General features: G+C 36.0%; 1 protein-coding gene across 2 annotated transcripts in view; it reads right to left on the bottom strand.

Annotated features, from left to right (window-relative positions):
* The window catches only part of LOC106882772 (programmed cell death protein 10), a 42,749-nt gene extending 30,757 nt beyond the window's left edge, over positions 1-11,992 (bottom strand). The window contains exons 1-3 of one of the 2 annotated variants that reach the window (XM_089348676.1): positions 11,748-11,992; positions 11,203-11,392; positions 2,614-2,701 (exon numbers count right to left, since the gene is read on the bottom strand). The gene's annotated coding sequence lies outside the window, so the exon portion shown is untranslated. The remainder of the gene's footprint in view (positions 1-2,613; positions 2,702-11,202; positions 11,393-11,747) is intronic. The other variant, XM_014933555.3, reaches the window with a different exon arrangement.
* Positions 11,993-19,201: the final 7,209 nt, after the last annotated feature.

Here is a 19,201-nt window from a genome sequence, read left to right as displayed (position 1 = left end):
GGCAAGGAAACAGTGACACACACACATGTACACATACAAATATACATATATAATAGGGTTCTTTCAGTTTCTATCAATCAAATGCTTTGGTTGTTCCAGACTATAGTAGAAGACATTAATACCAAGGTATCAAGCATTGGAACTGAACCTAGAACTATGTGGTTTTGAAAATACGGAATAAGAAACCTATTATTTGAAAAACAGGTATGGGTTAGAGACGGGAAGAGTAACTGGCTGTAAAACAAAGCCTCAATAATGGAAAAATGAATTTATGCACATATATATATAGATGTAGTGTGCAAGAGAGACGACTGTGCTGGTGTGATCATGTTATGCACATGGATGAGGACAGCTGTGTAAAGAAGTGCCATTCTCTAACTGTGGATGGGACCTGTGGTAGAAGTAGACCCAAGAAGACATGGGACGAGGTGGTGAAGCATGATCTTTGAACTTTGGGCCTCAGGGAGGCAATGACTGAGACCTTTGGCATTAAGTTGTGCTTGAGAAGAAGATCCATCAAGCCAAGTAAAATCGCAGTTGTGACAGATACCAGAGTCACACAAATGGCATCCATGCTGGTGGCACGTAAAAGCACCCATTACCCTGGTCAAACCATCCAACTCATGCCAGTATGGACAATCAACGCTAAATGATGATGGTATGTGTGTAGATGTATGATTTTATATATATACATACATGCACATACACAAACACACAATTCATGCAAATATCTTTCCAGCAAGTTGATCTCATCTAACTTTTTTATAATTTTCTTTCTTTCTTCTACTTGTTTCTGCTAAAGTGAACACAGCTCAAACTAGAATGTTAATTAATGAGCAGGATTCCTGTATAAATAGACACTTAGTAATGGTGTTATTTCAAGCAGATGGACACAAGAATAAAATTTGGAAACCTAAAAGACTTATTGTCTGCAGCTAACATCTATTTATGTCAAGTGACAGAAATCCTAAAATTTATACATAATAATAATATTAGGGATAAAAATCCAAATTTACAGGTAAAAACTCAAATTCAATTTATTAAAAATTAAAATTAAACTAAGTTTCACAGTATAAAATATATATATATATATATAGTTTTAGGCAAAAGAACCAAGGTTCATGAACTCATCGATGAAAATCCACTGTCACATATAGAAAAATTAATAAGTAAAAGCACAATAAATAAGTATATCATCATCATCGTAAGATAATGATAATATTATCATTATCTTACGATATTTACTTTGTATTATATTATACTTATTTATTGTGCTTTTACTTATTAATTTTTCTATATGTGACAGTGGATTTTCATCGATGAGTTCATGAACCTTGGTTCTTTTCCCTAAAACTATATATTTATATATATATATATATACATATAGAAAAAAATTTCAGTATACACCCTTACAAAAAAAGTATGGTGGTGAAAAGCAGACATATTGTTTCGAGTGCAAAATTTAAATTCGATAAAGAGAACACTGTGCAGCCTGTAAGAAATTTGATGTTGGAACCAAATTAGACTAAGGAGAAAGAATAAAGCAAGTTCATAATCTAGAACTGAAAAAAAAAAATAGAGTGAACGTGTTGAAAATATGAGAAAAGACGCATAACACATGTCACCATACTGTACGTAAAGTGATAAGCAAAGAAAATATCAAAAGATGAGAAATGTGTATATACTTAATCTTTCCAGTATTCAAATAAGCCAGCACCAGTGATACTTCAAAAGCTTTTCTTAAGCACCAAGTCAAAAAATTAAAAGTTTACAAAACCCACCCTCTGATTTGGATGATAAAATTGTACAGCTTTTAATAACTGCAAAAGCAACATGACTTTGAACTGAGTCAAATCTAAAACTTGGATGAGACATTTATATTTTTTGACATGCCAAGGAACAGAACACTGGATAAAATAGGATGTAAAACTATGTCTGAATAACAGGACATAAAAAGAAAAACAAAAAAAAAAAAAATCACTGCAGCTTTGCATTCTTTAACTAATGAAACCTAGTGAAATCCTGTGGTTATATTTAACCCTTTTGATACCAACCCGGCTGAAACCGGCTCTGGCTCTGAGTACAAATGTCTTGTTTTCATAAGTTTTGAATTAAAATCTTCCACCAAACTTTAGTCACAATTTATGTTCCTAATACTAACTGAATGATAACTAAGTTATTTTACTAAATTCTTTGTTATATTTAAAGTAACTGAAAGAAACACAGAGCATCTCAAAATAAATACAGTAACGAAAGGGTTAAAGAGCAAGTCTCAAAAGTGAAATACTTACTTAATCTAAAGGCTGGCTGGATAGATTCTATAACTGGGAAGAGTATGAGATAAACAATCTGGAATACTTTTAAAGAAACTTACAGTGCTGGTAAGTACTAGTTTAAAATGGTGAAAGGTATGAAAACTGGTCAGTCTGTAATCTCATGTGGTTTGATACATGTTTTTTAGCTTGTTGATATTTTGAACAAACCATTTAAGGAAGAAATAAAGAAGAACTGGATACTATGGATGTCATCTGATGAAGTGAGGAAAAAAAAAACAAAAACAAAAAAAAACAGCAGGAAGTTATCTCAAAAATGGCTTGCCTTGCAACTACTCACCAGATGGAATACTTTGGTTGAACATATGGTTTCAAGATCTTTTTAAAAACTGATGATGAACTGATAGGATGGAAACACTGATGAAAAGCTAAATTAAGAAGAATGGCTAGAGTTATTTCGAAAAATCTTATAATGAATCAAACTTTGATGCTTTTTTTAGTGATAAGGTCATTTCACAGACAATGATCTTTTTGAACCTGTTCTACAGATTTCACTCGATTTTTATGCAAATGTTACAGAACAAAAGAAGAAACCAGTTAAATTTTAGGAGTAAGCACAGTATATATCTATACACACACACACAGAGGCACTGAATGCAGAGGACATGTGAAGACTAGAGAGCAACAAAGCTGGTATGCTCCACTAGATGTGCAATGTCAGTGTACATGTGCAACAGAGTGTTAGTGTATTGAGAGAAAAGTTAGGAATAGACAAATTAGATGCAATGTATAAAGAGAGAAGACTGTGCTGGTTTGACCATGTGATGTAGATGGATGAGGACAGTTGCATAAACCAAATTATAAATAACATACTTGATTTTACTCAGATATGTATTTCTAAATTTTTGATTTGGTGAGGAAAGTTCCTTAACAGTGTTAGACATGCTTTTATTCTCACATTAATATTTCTGCTTGTTAATGTCCTGTTGAATTTGTTTTATTTACCAAAGGATAGTGCAAGTTCTTGAGATTAGCAATATACTCTTTATGCAAGTTACTATGGATGTAAAACAGCTCTGTCTCTCTCTAACTCCCTCTAAATAAATAAATGGATGGATGGAGATAGATGAAATATTGAAGGCTGATCTCAAGACATTGAACCTTATAAAGGAAATGACAAAGGACCAAGATACCTAGCTTTGCTGTATTCAAGAAGATTTGTCTGCCACAACAGAATTGATACCAGTGCAGGTACCACACAAAAAGTACCCAGTACACTGTGGAGTGGTTGGCATTAGGAAAGGCATCCAGCTGCAGAAATCATGCCAGTATAGTCAATGGAGCCTGGTGCAGCCCTTGGCCTTACTAGCTCCATTCAAACTGTTCAACCAATCAGAGCTCCTACTTCAACTGGTAGTGCGAACAGTCATGCTACACGGCAGTGAAACATGGGTTGTGACTGCTGAGGACATGTGTAGGCTTGAAAGAAATGAACCAGTATGCTCAGCTGAATTGGTAATGTCAGTGTGCATACATGACAGAGTGTAAGCGCTCTGAGAGAAAAGTTGGACATAAGAAGCATCAGATGTGGTGTACAAGAGAGACGACTGCACTAGTATGGTCATAAACTTGGTGTTTATAAGAATGGAGAGGTTAAAGCTAAACTTAATTCATCAATACCTTAAAGTCAATTATGTTAACAGTCACTCAATATTCATTCCCACTGCAGACCTTCTCTTTGTGGCTGGCGACTTCAATGGGCATGTTGGACAACATCCAGGGGGCTTCCATGATGTACATGGCGGTTTTGGATTTGGTTCCTGCAATGAGGAGGGAACCAAGCTGCTGGGGTTCTGTGATACAAATGATCTTATGATCTGTAGTACTAACTTCAGGAATCCCACCAGTCACCAGTTCACCTACAAGTCTGGTGGGTACACTAGTCAGATTGACTACATTCTTGCTAGGAAACTAGAAAGATGGCTACTTATAAATGCTAAAACCTTTCCAGGTGAAGAATGCACCCCACAACATAAATTAGAAGTTAGCGACTTCAAGATCAGGACTAAATGGCTACCTAGAAGATGACCAGCATGGAAAAGAAGGGTCTGGTAGATTAAGGATCCTGTGAATGGACAGAGATTTAGAGACGTATTACTCAAAGTGTTTGACAAAAAGGGGGAGGATATAGCTTCACAAAATGTGAAAGATAACTGGAGATTCGTACAGGACAACCTGTTGAGGGCTACTGACCAGATCTGTGGCTGGTGCAAAGTGCCTCCTTGACTCAAGGTAACGTACTGGTGGAACAATGTAGCTGACAGTGCCATAAAAGAAAAGAAACAGGCATGGAAGGACTGGAAGTATGGTGGTAGCAGGGAACTGTATCAGATCGGCAGAAGGGAAGCTAGGAGATAGGTTTACTTAGCCAGAAGGGAAGCAGATAAGAAAAAATTTGCCAATGTTCTCTGTCGTGAGGACCAAAGGCTTGAAGTGTTTCATGTTGCAAGACAGTGTGTGAGAGAGAATTGTGAAGTCATAGGAAAGAAATGTGTCTGCATGGATGATGACTCACTTGCGTTTAATGATGCTGTAAAGAGAGAGACCTGGAGACACTTCTATGAAAGGTTGCTAACCAAAGAGAATGAATGGGAGAAAGAGAGCCTGCCATATGTTGACCTAACAGAGGGACTAACTGTCCAAACTGACAGTACTTTGGTAGATAAAGCAAGGGTATGAAGACAGGGAAAGCCCCTAGCCCATCATGTATCACTGCTGAGATGCTTAAAACATCTAGCAGGGTAGGCTTTAGTCTAATCACCCATATAGTCAACCAGGTGATACATGGAATCTATACCCAATGACTGGTGTAACAGCACTATCGTCAACTGTTACAAAGGTAATGGAGATGCTTTAGAAAGGAATAATTACAGAGGTGTCAAATTGTTGGATCAAGTAATGAAAGTCATGGAGAGGGTCATAAACCAACTAATTGGGGAGAGACTCAGTTTAGACGAGATGCAGTTTGGGTTTGTGCCAAGGAGAAGCACTACTTAAGCTATATTTCTGGTAAGACAGCTGCAGGAGAAATTCCTAGCCAAAAATAAACCTCTGTACTTGGCATTCATTGACATGGAGAAAGCCTTTGACAGGATCCTCCAATCCCTTATCTGGTGGTCAATGCAGAAACTAGGGATAGATGAGTGGTTAGTGAGAGCTGTACAAGCCATGTACAGGGATGCTGTCAGTAAGGTGATGGTTGGCAACGAGTATAGTGGAGAATTCCAGTTAGGAGTAGGGGTATACCAAGGATCAGTCCTCAGCCCCCACTTATTCCTCATAGTCCTCCAGGCGATAAAAGAGGAATTTGAGACAGGCTGACCCTGGGAGCTTCTCTACGCTGATGACCTAACTCTAATAGCTGAGTCACGACCAGAGCTAGAGGAGAAGTTTCAGGTGTGGAAGCAAGATCTAGAATCAAAGGGCCTTAGAGTCCATCTAGCAAAAACCAAAGTATTAGTAAGTAGAAAAGCGGACAAACCACGAATCCTTTCAGTTAGAAAAGGCATAGGTAGAAACTCCATAAGATGTACCCAGTGTAAGCTATGGACACATAAGAGGTGCATCAATATCAAAGAAGGTTAACTGGGAAGATAGGTTTTGTGTGTGGCAGATGCACTGGGGAAATAAACACTGAAGATGTACAGAAAACATATTCCACCACTTGCAAGGGAAAAAAACTAGAGGTAGTTGATAGCTTCTGTTACCTAGTTGACCAAGCTAGTAGTGGGTGTGAATGCTCTGAGAGTGTAGGTGCTAGAATAAGAATAGCTTGGGCAAAGTTCAGAGAGCTCCTCCCTCAACTGGTAACAAAGGGTCTCTCGCTCAGAGTGAAAGGTAGGCTGTATGATGCATGAGTATGAACAGCCATGCTACATAGCAGTAAAACATGGACTGTGACTGCTGAGGACATGTGTAGGCTTGAAAGAAATGAAGCTGGTATGCTCCGCTGTATGTGTAATGTCAGTGTGCATACACAACAGTGTAAGCGCTCTGAGAGAAAAGTTGAACATAAGAAGCATCATATGTGGTGTGCAAGAGAGATGACTGTGCTGGTATGGTCATGTGTTACGTATGGAAGAAGACAGCTGCATGAAGAAGTGCCATACTCTAACAGTGGAGGGAAACAGTGGAAGAGGTAGGCCCAAGAAGACCTGCGATGAGGTGGTGAAGCATGACCTTTGAATGTTGGGCCTCTCAGAGGCAATGACAAGTGACCGAGACCTTTGGAGATATGCTGTGCTTGAGAAGACCTGTTGAGTCAAGTGAAATCATTGTTGTGGCCATTGCTAGTACCACCTGACTGGCATCTGTGCTGATGGCACGTAAAACGCACCATTCACATGTGGTCGATGCCAGTGCCGCCAGACTGGCTACCATGCTGGTGGCACATAAAAAGCACCATCCAAGCGTGGTCAATGCCAGTACTGCCTGAGTGGCTCCTGTAGAGAAAACGCACCCTCTACATTCTCAGAGTGGTTGGCATTAGGAAGGGCATCCTGCTGTAGAAACCTTGCCAGATTAGATTGGAGCCTCATGCAGCCTTCTGGCTTGCCAGTCCTCAGTCAAACTGTCCAACTCATGCCAGCATGGAAAATGGACATTAAACAATGATGATGATAATGATGATGCAGGCATCTTGGGAGTCTTCCAAAATTTTTTTGAAAGCAAATTTTCTTTACCACACTAACAGGCTTGCACTAATAAATATGTATATACATAAATACACTCTCTGAGTGGTTGGCGTTAGGAAGGGCATCCAGCTGTAGAAACTCTGCCAAATCAGATTGGAGCCTGGTGTTGCCATCCGGTTTCACCAGTCCTCAGTCAAATCGTCCAACCCATGCTAGCATGGAAAGCGGACGTTAAACGATGATGATGATGATGATGATAAATACATATGTAATTATATGTACATATATACACATAGATGTACATATACACACAGAAATACATACATGCATATATGTATATACACACAGAAACAAACAAACACACACACACACATGTATCTATGTCATAGAACCTCTCAAAGCTAAACACCAATATCAAAGCATTGTCCAAGCCTAAGTCAGGTTACCTATGAAGAAACCTAAAATATACCCAAGGAAACAATCCCCACAGACTATGAATCCTCAAACATATACATACACAAACACTCATATAATATACATATAGATAAGCATGTATATATGCAATGTGCATATGCAAGTTTGTGTGTAAGTGAAAAAAACGTTGGAGGTGGGAAATGGAATAGCTCCAAGTTGTAAAATCCTGCCTTAAATACAAACTCATCCAAGCCACGCTTTCATGGGAAAACATTAAATGAATGAATGTATGTACACATAAATAGTATGTGAAATTTGAGGATCCTGAAAAATTTGCTGCCTTAGGAGCTGGCCTCTGGCAAGAAACTATAAGAGTAACTTCATTTCGTTATCTTCATTTCAAAGATGTTTGCAAGTGAGACATGAAGAAAGATAGGGGGATATTGCTGGTGTTTGCTTCCGCTGGAGATTGGGTTTAGGCAGGGATTTAAAAAGAAGAGAGGAGAGGCTGAGACTTGCTGATGAGAAAGAAAAAAAAAAAAAAAAAAAAAAAGCATATTTGATGAAGAAACAGCACCTGGACAAAACCAGCACACTGTCTTCAATTAACGTTTTGACTGTTATTCATTCCTCTGACAAGACTGACACAAGATTTTCCCGGAGCAGATCCATGGTCTAAGGAGACTAGCAGATGACTCTAATCTAATATACACTTCTGGTTTCTAAAACCAGTGCTCATTCTTTAGTTCTCTAATACTTGCTCAAAAATGAGAGTTTGTGTGTGTGTGTGTGTGTGTGTGATAGAGAGAGAGAGAGGGGGGGGGGGAGAGAGCGTGTGTAAGTACATATATGTGTGATCACTTTTCGCTGAAGAGCCCGTAAAGAAACGTACCGATTTCGCTAAAGATAATTTCCCGAAAACTTTCTTTGTTTAAAATCACTGTCTCAGATATGTTGAAGTTGTTTACATTTAAACTCATATTTTTATGAATATATACACAGAAAAATCCAGTGTTCTTTTCTAAGTTCCCAACGTTAGTTAGTGCAAGGAGAGGGCTATTTGCGATTGAATTCACCGGAAAACTTCACTGGCACTTATTTTGTTGACTGCGAGAAGGTTGAAAGGTAAAGTCAACCCCAACATGATTTGGTCTAAAGAGATTCAGTAAATAAATAATTTCTTACATAAGCGCAATTTTTTTTTACTGAGGTGAAATGAGATTGTGACGTCCACGCTTTATTCAAGGACATTTGTGAAGTTAGTCAATCCCAATGTCTACAGCGAGCAAATATATATTGAGTCAGAAGTATGTCGCCTTAGGATACGATTATCATAAAACGAGATCAACCGTACAGAATCCGGATAATAATTAATACAAACCCAACTATCTATCAGCTGTCACAAAATTATTTTTAATCAGCAAGACTACTCTATTTCACTCACTCTCACAGATTGAGACAGATTTTACCTTGAATACATTCCTTTATATTATTATAAACCAGTATTAAACAGTCATAAAATAATCTCAGCGTGTATAGGATTGGTTAAATCTAACAAGAGATCAGAAAGTTTAAGCCGAAATCTGCAGGGCTAAAAATATTTTATGTACATTTTAATAGTATATATGTATTCTGAGTCAATGTTTTATGGACAGAAATTGTCCGCGAATTCCGAGAGATTAAATCACACCATGACAAATATATTTTCTGATTTAATAATAGACATTTAGAATAGTGTTTTCTTCCAGAGAAAACACTGACAAAGCTTACGAACTCAGTTATTTAATATTCATATTATAGTTATGTAAATTATAACTAGTAAATGTTTCGACAAAAAATGCTTTAAGAGATATATTCAAGATCGTCGGCGATAAGCTGCGGTGATTGAGATAATTTGGAGACCGTCAACTCTCAAGGTATTCACACTTCAAACAGCACGATTGTAAGGAAAGAAGTCTAAAAGGTACACTTTCCAGAATATGAAAAAGGGTGTGGCTGGCAGTGGAGTAAGACATAAATCTTAAGCGGGGTTGTTATTTAGTCCCCCCACCTCGCCCCAACTGGCTCTAACTGAGCAGACTTATAATCAGAAACATTACATATACGAATACTGTTGTTCTTCGATAATATTATCCAAGTCTTCTTCTTTTTTTTTTTTGAAACTATAAGTTAGGGATATTTAGCTCCTATCAAGCTGAGTGATCACGTAAGACACTTATTTATTAGTTTGCTAATTGTGTAAGAGAGTTTATATATATATATATATATATATATATATATATATATATATATATATATATATAAATTAGTTTTTGTGAGGTCTTTGCAGCTTTATTAATAAAGTATATCTCTCTCTCTCTCTCTCTCTCTCTTTATATATATATAGGGAGAATTCACACAAAAAAAAAAGACGAAGACAGGTGGTATAGAAAACAAACAGATGTATTAGTATAACGCTTGGGAATTGAAAAAGTCGGTGCAAACAGGAAGAGTAGAACAGAAAATATGAGTATATGTATATTTTATTTTCTGCCAAATATTAATATATATATATATATATATATATATATATATATAATACAAATAATAAATGAGTATATGCATATATACGTACATGTATATACATACCTACATCTACCTGTATATATAGATGCGCACACACACACATATATATATATATATATATATATATATATATATATATATGCATCTATATATATGTATTGCAGTGTCATATGACACTGCAAGTTTATATACTTCTATTTATATGACAAATTGAACAAGACAAAAAAAAAAGCTACAGATCAAAACGTTTGGCAAAATATTACATTAAATAATAATCTATTAGTTGACAGATATATAGCCGACTTAATAATCCTTTCTACTATAGGCACAAGACTTAAAATTTTGTAAAAAAAATACTTTTTAATTCAAGGTGACGAAATGTGCCAAAGGTATGTTAAAATCGTCCAGTTATACCGATGTATTTATATTACTATGCACTGCATTTACAGAATACTTTTCCAAAAAATTATTAAGAAAATAAAGCATTACTTAGTAAAGCAATGTAGAATTTTGAGCTTGTTTAAACGAACTATATCTGAAGCAAAATTTCCTCAAATAGTTGTAGAGACGATATAAACAGTTACTGAGGAATTACTAGGATATGCCTCAGCAGTCTAAATGTCAAGTAACGAGTTTTACTAGACACAGGTGTATATAGTGAAAGAGGAAGGGAGAGCCGAAGACCCTAACAGGATGGCCATAAGCAGATGTACAATTAGAGCAAATACACACACGGTGTACTATTACAATATTCTTAGATACGAATTAGTGACAAGAAGGTATACAATTTATGAATATTATAACTTTTAAGTCGCGAAATATGCTAATTTTCGTTTATCACCTCAAGAATCCATGATCATAGAAAGCTTCTCAAACAAGTATAGTATTACCTATGACATAACTTAGATGGAATATATATATATATAAAAAGCGCTATTTGATATTTTTTAACTATTGTCTGGGTTTTGAAAACATTTATATTGCAACGATATTTTATAAAATTCAAAGTGAGATTTATTCAGAAGAAAAGTGTTGTTTTAGTCAGATTTAATATTTGTAAAACTACAGGTTGTAGGCATAGAGAGAAACAGAAATACGTAGAATTATTTGTGGGCGAAAGAAGAAATGTAAGGTAGGAGGTTAAAATTAGGGCAAAACGAGAAAATAAACAGTACGTTTTTCAGAAGAAAAAATTGAAACCCAAAATTTTAACTGTAAATAAAGATGAAATGTAATAAAGTTATAAATGTACTTACTTAGTGATCAGCTTATATAATATTTATATCTATCTGTATCTAGAGATAGATAAATATTTGTAGAAGTTGGTTTGTAAATATATCAAAATTAATCTCAGCCAGAAAACACAGTCATTTCCATCCTCAATAACTGAAGAGTTCGTTATTTGTTTTCTTAACGGGGATCGCTTGTTAATTGTAATTCTTAAATCTCAATAAAAGCAGTAAAAAACACACATTTAAGTCATTCTTAAAAGGTAAAAATCAAATTACTTAAAAGCAAAAATAATAAATAATTAAACAGGAATATCTTGTTTGGTAAAAGAAGTACTAACACCTAATACACTGTTAATTGTTACACTATTGTTTATATGCAATGATCGCTCCTAAATCAAGTGGTCGGAGCTGTCGAAGAAATGTCTAAAAATATTTTTATTTGCTAAAATAGATATAAATTATCCAATATTATTATTCGTGTATTTTTTGTGCTATTTTATCTCTGTGTATTTTATACTTGTCTGAAACAATTTTATGTAAAAAGAAAAAAAAAACTACATTATTTTTACCTGCAAATCAAAAGAAAAAATAGAATAACCTCATATATTCGTATAAAGATCAAAGGTAAATCTAGAATCTGAGAAATGGTGTCAAGGCCATTAGAAAAAAAATTATAATTCGTTAGTTTCTTCAAAATGTTCCTGTCCGAAACATCAGCACTCACATCTCTTCACAGCAAACCAACTTGGGTTAACTAAATAAGTGTTTTCTCAGTTATTTTCATGTTGAATTTAACAGACAATCCCATTTTAAAGAGCAATAGCTATTAAGGTGTGGTGAAAAAGCTCTTTGCTAGCTTTCAATATTTGTTTCAGCGTGAAATACTCTGCCTAAAGTTATTTTTAGTGTAGAGAATCATTGTTGAAGTTTCTTTTCTCTCCTAAAAAGCTTAGCTTCAAAAGCCATATCGAAATCAGGTACATACAAACATAAATATATTTGGTAACAGTAGTTGAAGAAGTTGCGGTTATATTTCATATTTATTATGGGACGGGATACTTTGGGCATTCATATCTTTTTTTAACGATAGTTATACGAAATGACAATCAGTGGAAATGTAGCTAATTCGCTTATGCTGTTTACTTTGTGAAATGTTATGGCGCCTGTCCAATTGATTGCAACTCTTAAGGAGGTACGACAAAGTCGCGATTTTCAGCGGGGAGAAAAAAAGGAATAAATTTTATAACTTCTGTGGGCGATCTTTCGATACCAGTCCGAAATATCGGCCTTTTCCGTAAAAAGTGTCTTCGGCGATCTTTACCAAAGATTGGACTTTTCCGTAACACCAGCACGATCTTCACTAGGGTGTTAGGGTTAGGGACGGAATTCTCTAAAGCAAATCCTAAAACCCAAACCCTAAACCCTTCAAACCCTAACCCTAAACTCTTCAAAAGAAATCGCGCTCTCTGTATCTCTTTCGCTTTTACGACGTCGTTTCCCTCTTTCCCTCCAACACTTTTTACGGAAAAGGCCGAGCTTTGGTAAAGATCGCCGAAGACACTTTTTACGGAAAAGGCCGATATTTCGGACTGGTATCGAAAGATTGCCAGGTACATACACACTCTAAAATTTCTTTGATTTTTTTATCGGAATAAATGAATTAAATTGAGGAAAACATGGCAATTAGGTTCTCTTTCGATGTATCTTGAAATCATTAGCCCGTTTGCTATAACGTCATCTCGTAATGGTGAATGTTACATCCTGAAACAAGATTGTAAAATTGTACTAATGCAAGAATATAATGATTAAAACACGAAATTTAGAAAACAAAAAAATATATTTCAGAGGTTTGGCGCTTCTTTAGAAGCGCACCTCTCCAAGAAAATGGCGCCTAATTTCTAAAAAAGATATGTAAATGGGAAAGATATCCAAAATAAATGAAGTATGCAAAAAAATAGGAAGATTCATCAAATTTTAAATATTTTATACTAAAAAATAAAACACGGAAAACGGGCACTCGCAAATATAAAACAAACATGTCGGACGATACATGGGGCGGTAACTTGTATCAAATATTATTAATGATACGAGGGGCCCGACAATAACGTTTGCAAATTCTTGGTTGGTTTTAATCAGATTTTTTACTGCGCACACTGGTGAGGGTTAGGTGGTGTGCACTCGCTTTACTTTCGCCCATTTTATGATGTGATATACAACAGAAATAATTATAAAACAATAAAGTAAATACGTTTAAGACGTATGCAAGTTAAGGAACTCCACAACAAATTTCTTGTCTTGATAGTAATCTATATTTTCTACACCAGTCAGTGGCCTTTTCCGTTGTTCCCAAATCTCTTCTGAGACGAAATAAGGTCATAGCATTAAAAATTTCCCGTTCAGGCACAAAATTTGACATAATAGTATATATATTTGCAATAAACTGACTTTTAAGAAAAAGATTGTGAAACGGTCTTCTTACAATTCGCAGACGATATTTTCGGGGCCCCTTGTATCAATAATATCTGACTGGTAAAAGTAAGTTACCGCCCTTCGTATCGTCCGACATGTTTGTTTATATTCGCGAGTGCCCGTCTTTCATTTGTTTTAATTTTTAGCATAAAATATTTAAAAATAGATGAATCTTTCTAACTTTTTGCATACTTCATTTATTTTAGATATATTTCTCATTTTCCTAACTTTGTTTTACAAGTAAGCGTCATTTTCTTGGAGAGGTGCGCTTCTAAAGAAGCGCCAGATGTTTTGTAGAGCTTTTGAGCACAGAATAGGGATCTATTTTAAAACGGGGGCCACATTTTTCATTAATGTTTTACGTAGTGTTTTTGGTACGGAAAGACTTTCAAACTTCGTATACTTATCTATTTTGTGTTATAGAACAGAAAAATATTTTTGTATTCGAATTTATTTCATGTAAAAAATTGTCTTATTTCGATAATTTCAACCAATCACTGACAAGTATTCAGTTGTTTATATTTACTCCTTTGGCTGATTAAGCAGTGTAAAGCGTATTTAATCTCCATGCCTTCGTTTTATTTGCTTTTTTTCATTTTAAATTGGCTTTAACCCTAACCCTAACCCTAGGGTTAGGGTTAGGATTAATTGTTTCAGAATCGTTTGTTTATGTAGTCGGCACTTAATGTATATCGGCTGAATGGACGTCAGTGATTGGTTGAAATTACAGAAATACGACAACTTTAACATGGAATAACTTATCGATTTCTTTTTTTTTAAAGAAGACTAAGAGAAAAAGATGTTTTATATGACACATTCTACCAGTGTTCCAAGTTTCAAAGTGTTTCGTTAATGAAAAATGTGGCCCCCTTTTTAAAAAAGATCCCAGAATAGTTGCAGCTAGTTAATTCAAGGGGTTAAAAGTTCAAATATGTTGTCCGTGATGAAGATGTTTATCTCTCGTTAACTTGGTCTATCTTGCAGCAATTAACCACAAAACAATGTACAGTTTAATGTTTGATTTCTTTTCGATTAACAAAATATAATTACAGAGTTGTGCGATCTAACCCATATTTAAGTGGAGTACAGACTTCCACCACTTTGTGGATATACAAGGATCTTTGTGTGCCTGTGAAGGAGCCACTATATGTCTGCTCGACCGACTAGAAAAAGCATCTGAATCTCACTCAAATTACACCCTATTATCCTAAAAAGAGAAAGAAAGGATGGTCACTGCTGAAAATAATTTGACCATAGGTTAAGTATTATTATTATTACGAGGCAGCGGTATTTTGTCAGGCGCTACGTTCAAATTCCGCCGAGGTCGACTTTGACTGTCATCCTTTCGGGGTCGATAAATTAAGTACCACTGGAGTACTGGGTCGATGTAATCGACTTAACCCCTCCCCCCAAATTTCAGGCCCTGTGCCTATAGTAGAAATGGTTATTATGAAGCAATCGAGAGTGGCAAGTTGACAGACTCGTACTGTATCGGACAAAATGCTTAGCGGCATTTCGTCCGTCTTTACGTTCTGAGTTCAAATTCTGCTGAGGTGGACTTTGCTTTTCATCTTTTTGGGTGGATGAAATAAGTAATCTGCTTAGCTTCATCTCACAAAATTGCTGGCCTTGTACCAAAATTTAAAACCATTATTATGAGTCAACCTGTAGATAAACAATAGGGAACTTTGCAACCAAAGTATCTTCCATATCTCGTCAACTTACAGTTATCTTTTCTACAAGCTAATTCTTAAAAATTGTTTTTTTTTATATTTAGTTTTCATTAAGGTCACTGACCTTGGAATGGTATGAACGTCACATAATCAAAATACCCCTTACCCCAAAATTAATACTTTTGTTCCTTATAAATAAATAAATAAATTTTTATGATAAAAGGACAATATTTCTTCGTTATTTGTAACTGTTGGGTTAAGCACACCAATTATACATAATAGTTAACATTTAGTTTGCTTATAAATAGTTATTTCCAGAATTATCACTGTCTGTATGAGTATCCCTCAAATGCTTGAATGGAATATTGTTTCTCAATTCTGTATTAAACTTTTCTTAACCATTAGAGAGTTTATAGTAGAGTTTGATAGCAATTTTCCTTGCTGCAGATCAGATAAGAACAGAGATAAAACTAATGATACATTTAATAATATCAGCTTCAAAACCTGGCTTGTACTTTATTCTGCTGATCCCAGAAAGATGAAAGGCAAGGTTGACAGCAAGATTTGAACTCAGAATGTAAATACAAAGCTAGTATAATCGTAAGCTTCACAGCGGAATCAAATTTCCACTTAAAGCATGAAACATTTGCATGAAGTACCACTACACCACTTACATTATGTTTCCATGTTATTAAAATACAATACATTAATGATGACAAAAGATTGAGACATCTGGCGCCTTGCTGTGCTTGAGAAGACCAGTCCACTACAACTTAATTGTTATCCTAAAACTGCCTTGGTACATAGTTGAACCTGCAGAGCTCTTCCCACCTCCATTCTCACTGCCCTGTCAAGCCTCCCCTATGGCTCATTCTCTGATACTCATCACTTCTTTATCTCTGATATTATTCTGTTACCATAATCTCCTGTCAGCAGAATAGGTACATACATCCCCTCCATTTTGTTGCCTTCCTCTACTCTCCTCTACCACAGAACCACTTCCATTCTTCATTATCCTCCTCCAGCCATGCTCTCTCTCTCTCTTTGCTATACTTCATCCATAACACTTACCTCTTTTATTCCAATGCTGGCACATATCTAACATAACCTCTCCCACTAAGCTACTCTTATATTTCTCACCATTAATCATACAGTCACCTCTATCTCATCTAACCATCTTTCCTCGTGTTCTTATGAAATTTTCTCCTCTCTCCCCTGCCCTGCCCATTCATCCAGTCTGATCCTCTGTACTGCTTCACCTATATTTGTCCCCGCACCCGTTCCTTGAGGGTATGTCCTGACACCCACCCACCACCACCATCTCTCTCACTCTCTCCATCTCTGTTTTTCTCTCCTTTCTCCAACTGGGTTATCCTTTGTATTTCTTCTCCAAGACACCTATCGCTATCCCTCTCCATATTTTGTTCACTCATCAACTGGTGCAAAGCCACTTTACTCAATACTGTTCCCCCTCCCAGTTGAGGGAGCTTTGTCTTTTCTTCCAGGTTACTTGGTGATCCCATTGGTGCTGGCACCTTGAAAAAAAGCACCAAATACACTCTGTAAAGTGGTTGGTGTTAGAAAGGGCATCCAGCTGTAGAAACATGTCAAAACAGACAATAGAACTTGGCATAACCCTCTAGCTTGCTAGCTCTTGTCCAACTGTCCAACCCATGCCAGCATGGAAAAGGAAAGTTAAATGATGATGATAACACTGAAGGAAAAATAGAATCAACCATATCTCAAAGCTATCTTACTTCAGTATTTTAGTTACTATTTCTTAAAGCTGTTGATAGCACCTACAACATTTAATTCCTTTTTATGCATGTTATTATTTAATATATTTAAATTTTTTCAAACCAAGACACCTGTTTCTTTGTCTTGCAAATTACTTGGTGCATCTGCTGGTGCTGGTGCCACATAAAAGGCATCCAGTCCACACAGTAAAGTGGTTGGTATTTGGAAAGGCATCTAGCTGAAAAAAAACATGCCAAAGCAGATCTCACTGATGCTGGTGCCATGTAAAAAGCACTCAGGCCCTTATAAAAGGAAGGGCATCCAGCTGCATAATCCATGCCAAAACAGACAGTAAAGCCTGGTGCAGTCTCCTGGGTTGCCAACTCCGGTCAAACTGTTGAACCCATGCCAGCATAGGAAACGGATGTTGAATGCTGATGATGATTCTTTTGACTTTTAGACTCCTTTCACAATTTATGTCTGATTTGTAGACTTAAATAAATATTCTTTTGATTATATGTAAAACATTTACTTTATAAAACAATGTTCAAGTTTACATCATGCTGATGGTATCCAGTCCAACCTGTTTCAAAAGCCATGATGTGTCAATATTCATCAATTCTGAATAATTTTATGTTTTTTACATAAAACCAGAGCCTAACTGTGTTTTTCTGCCTTTCTGGACTGTTATCTCTTATCTATGTGCATATTCTTTTTTGGTTTGATGCAGCTCTCAGTCTTGATTTGAACTACTGCATTTAGATTTCCTATTTAGAACCACAGCTTGATTATATCACCATAAAAGGTATGACAGGTTCTTTGAGAGAGCAGAACATCCACATAAGTGTTTTCCAGCCAATCAGCACTGGCTGGTCAGTCAACAGCAGCAAACCATAAAGAAACATTGTGTATACTTCCTGCTAAATTATATTTCAAAGGTTCTTGCTCAGGGTTATAAAAGTTGGTGATTTGAACTCCTGAGCAGAGCCAACTCAAATTCCTCACAGAACCTTGTCACTTTGTTCTGCAAGATGTTCTTTCATCACCTTTAACTTATCATATAATATATGCTGAAAATACATGTTTGATGAGGTAAAATTAAACTTGTGTTTAATGTCGACATACATTCATCTAGCTTTATTTTCTGTTATTCCTATAGTAATAATGGATACATGTCCCATAACAGGTTTAACTGGAACATTCTCTTTATCTTACATATTGTAAAGTTTTAAGTATTACATCCTTACAGAAATATTTTTCAATTTTATATATTTTGTACATAGGTGCATGGTGCAGGTATGACTGTGTGGTAAGAAGTTTGCTTCCCAACATACTTTCATGCTCAGTCCTACTGCATGGTACCCTGGACCAGTGTCTTCTGCTATAGTCATAAACTAACTAGAGCTTTGGGAGTGGATTTAGTTGGTGGAAACTGAAAGAAGTCTGTTATATATCTATCTGTATGTGTGTGAGTGCATGTTTGTGTATGCATGTGTGTGTTACTATCTCCTACCATGACATCATGTGACAGTTATAAGCTAGTATCACTGCCATTCAAGTGGTGTCTTTCATTTCCAGTCTTCTGTGGAAACATGGTTGTCATGGGTAAATATTACCTTGCTTGGAAACAAGTAAGGGCTGAAGACAGGAAGGGTATCTGCCTGTGAAAACCTGCCCCAACAAATTCTGTCCAACTCATGCAGGCATGGAAAAGTGGATGCTAAAACCATGATGTTGATAATATGTAAAATGCGACTCAAGTAAATAATATCTTTCAGAAGTTGATATATATCACCATATATCATTTTATTTACACAATGGATGTTGTGTGCTTGAACAGTTGAATGAAATATTTTAAGTAGAACAGCTGTCATTCTTGGACAATAGAAGAATGTCAATAACTGCTTGCTTTAGTTGCTATTGTCATTGTTTATCAGCCTGACCATCCCATCTTTTGGAAACAGAGTTTCTACAACTAGTTTGTCCCATCTATTCTTCCTTTTAAAAGTCAATAGAATATGTTTAGCGAGATCGTTGCCGGTGCCCCTGGACTGGCTCATGTGCGGGCGACACATGAAATCTTTCGAGCGAGATCGTTGCCAGTGACCCTGGACTGGCTCTTGTGCGGGTGACACATGAAATGT

This window comes from Octopus bimaculoides, chromosome 3, assembly GCF_046866305.1.
Source record: "Octopus bimaculoides isolate indiv1 chromosome 3, ASM4686630v1, whole genome shotgun sequence".
Lineage (NCBI taxonomy): Eukaryota > Metazoa > Mollusca > Cephalopoda > Octopoda > Octopodidae > Octopus > Octopus bimaculoides.
This window is presented reverse-complemented; position numbering and strand designations above follow the sequence as displayed.